This window comes from Myotis davidii, unplaced genomic scaffold, assembly GCF_000327345.1.
Source record: "Myotis davidii unplaced genomic scaffold, ASM32734v1 scaffold1572, whole genome shotgun sequence".
In the NCBI taxonomy this organism is placed as follows: Eukaryota; Metazoa; Chordata; class Mammalia; order Chiroptera; family Vespertilionidae; genus Myotis; species Myotis davidii.
In genome coordinates, this window is record NW_006285041.1 from 632,595 (window position 1) to 636,153 (window position 3,559).

Below are 3,559 nucleotides of genomic sequence, written 5' to 3' on the forward strand. Positions count from 1 at the left end.
TCTTTCCCTCGCTGGCTCATGTGGAAAAACCAATACCTGGAAAAATCCAGTGCTCCACCTACTCCATACCTGTACCCAAGCATCTGACCTGACTGGAGGAAAACATTCTGCCAGGCTCCTCAGTCTCAGTTTAAATTCATGACTAACAATCTCAAGACGCCCCTCAGTGCTGCCAGGTAGTCCTACCACATTACCCTCCATCCACTCTCTCAGTCTCTTGGTTGCATAGTTCATACCTGAAAACTGAGCCATCACCTCATATAGGAAGCCCTTTGACCTCTCTTCTGGCCACACCAAACCAGATGAGGTGCTTCTCAACAGGACTGTTAAAATGTTCTATGCATATTGTTGCATTTACCACTTTGGATTGTAATTATCCATACATCCACTGGATGGTGAGATCCCAGAGGACAAGTGCTTTTCCGTGCCCTGCAGTAAGTCCAGTGTCCAGCACAGAGCAGGTACTCAGTAAATGTTTGAAGAATGGACAAAGAAACAAATGAATGAACCAACAAAGTTGATGGAAAAAGACTTTGAAGAAGCGAGATGACATACAACATTATATGATGGGAATTCAACCTCTGAACCACTTTTTCAACCAGTGTGCCTTGAGAATTTTTAAAACATGCAATACCTGACTATTTAGTCAGGTGTACTAACCTCTTTTCCCTTATATTGCCAATTAAAAAATGACAATAGCCTATAATAGCCATCTGGTGTAAATAAAATTATAGCATTTTTTGTCAGAATATATTTTTTGATGTTCCTCAGAATTTAAGTAATTAGTTTATGTGTGCCTGAGATGAAAATGGTTGAAAATTGCTGGTTTGGAGGGTGACCTTGACTTCAGAGCAATATTTTTTGCTATTTTGGTGGATTCATTATTATATTTATTATAATAATTATTACCTTTAATAATAATTATAATAATTTTAACACAAGTTGTTTAGAACATAAGAAAGATACTGGAAAGGAAAAACATCCACCTTGAAAGAAACCCATTAAAATTGGCCACTTTCATACATATTTTTTTGGATTTGAACAATTAAGCCCGATTAGAGGGAATGGAGAGATGTATGATCCAAAGTCAGGAAATGAAGGCCTATAGGCTCACAGGTATACTTGTGCAAACCACTATTCTTCCTGAGCCTTCCTCCCAGACAATGGATATTATTATACCTGCATTCCCCTCCCCAGACCTTACTGCATTAGGTAATGCCTATAACTAGACTGTGCTCCCTGGAGAGTGGGTACGAGCAAAAATTATACTGTTGGAATAGCTGCAAGACCATAATAAACTAATGGTCTTTTTTAAAAATCGTAAACCTCATGATTTGACCCAGCCAAGCTGTGAGGATGTCCCTCATGATTTGACCCAGCCAAGTTGTGAGAAATGCAGCTAATCAGCCTAAGACTTATAGAATAGCAAATGGAAACATTAGAATGTTGGCTGCTTTTTACTAGAAAGAAAGTAAAATGCAAAAATACAGAACACACAGTTTCTCTGGGCCACACTTTTGAGCTTTCAATGGTGAACATTTACTTGTCAAAAAAAACATTTATTCAGCATCTGCTAAGTGCCAGGCACAGTGCTGGACTAGGCCAATATAGATGAAGATGATGAGCCATAGTACCTTCTCTAGAGATACTCAGAGTGTGGTGGGGTGGGGAAGACACGGGTAGAAACAAACCACCACAATAAGCATGCCAACCCCTCCTGAGGAGGTATTATAATAACAAGAATGGCATCTATCAATATTTCTAGTTCTCCTTCCAGGCAGGGACAAGCTGCTTTGGTCAATAAATGTTAGAGAAAATGATACGGGGAAAAAAGTATTTCACTGTCCACGTGAGACTCTTCAGAGTTTTCATCTATCTTGGTGATTGTAGAAGTGTGAGCTAAAATTAAGAGCAATACTGAGCCAACATATGAGGTCCGCCTCCCAAATTTACAATAAACTTTGCATCAACAAGAATATATCTTTGTTGTTTTAGACCCGTAAGATGTAGGAAGTGCTTTTTATCCACCTGTTCTGACTAATTCAGATATCTACTGAGTGCTTTGTGAGTAGAGCGGGAACTGAAATGAAAGAAACATTCACAGTGGAGGTGACACTTGAGCTAAATGAAAGGGCTCGGGGAATAGTAAGCAGTCTGCCTGGTGTATGTGCATGTATACAATGTGAGGAATTTCAATGTCTAAAGAGATTCAGGACCAAGGGCATTGAAGGTCATGCCAAGGAAAGGAGTTTGGATTGATTCCAATGAACTACTCTGTCCCAAAGAGTGGCTGAGGGCCAGCGTGCTTATGTCAAGGCCTTTTGGATGGTTCTCCAACAGAGAGAAATAATATCTAATCATGTAGTGAAAAATTTTATTCTCTTAATTTTTTTAGAATTTCTAATGCATCAAGGAGGAAGTCTCAGGGTGATGCTCCTCACCTCACTTGAAATAATAGCCCAGTGGGTTACAAGGCCTACAACAACTTGAGCTCATTTAGTGCTCTTCTCTCGGGCACTCCCCTGAAGCCATACCAGGCTCCTTGATGTTCCTTGAACCCCAGGACCTTTCCATTCTCCATTCTCATGCATGGAATGCTCTTCCCTGGATCTTTTGGCTCACTCTCTCACTTCTTCAAGTATTTGTGCAAGTTTCATTTTACCAGTGATACGCTCCCTGGCACCAGCTACATAAAATTATAACCCCTTCTCTGATACTACATACTTTTTAAACTTATTTTGTTTAGCATATGTCCATCCCCACTAAAATATCAGTTCATCAGTCGCAGGGATGCTTGACATGTTGTTCACTACTGAATTCCCAGCTTTTCAGATAAACAACAGGTGTGCAAACAATATTTGCTGAATGAATACCTAGCTAAAATGTGTTCATCTCCATTTTTATCAGAGGATTGCATCAGGATTAGAAATGTTGGAAGGCATCAATATCAACTTAGAATGGGAAATTGTATATGTCATGGATAATTGTTCAAAATATAAAATTATGAAATTCATACAAAAATAAAATAACCGGTATCAAACATTTTATTTAGCTAATTAATGAGTGAACTAGTAGACGTTATAACTAGTTCAAAGGAGAACTCAATACATAACAGATAAGTAGTACCCAGATGAATATATAAGTAAATATAAAACTACTCAATATCAACAGGGTAATAATCCATTCCATTCTATCAGATAAAATTAATTTGCCTCTCTACTGACAAGAATTGCGTATACTACATAAATTTCTAATACATAAGTTTTCTATAACTTTTTTTATAATTAAATCTTTATTGTTCAGATATTACATTTGTTCCTCTATTTTCCCCCCCATAACTCCCCTCCTTCCAGTTCCCACCCCACCCTCCGCCCTCACTCCCCACCCACTGTCCTCATCCATAGGTGTCCAGACTCTTCCTGCATGTCCCACACCCTTTCCCCCCCACCAAGAATAGTCAGTCCACTCCCTTTCAATGCCCCAGATTCTATTATAATTACCAGTTTATTCTGTTCATCAGATTATTTATTCACTTCATTTTTAGATTCGCTTGTTGACA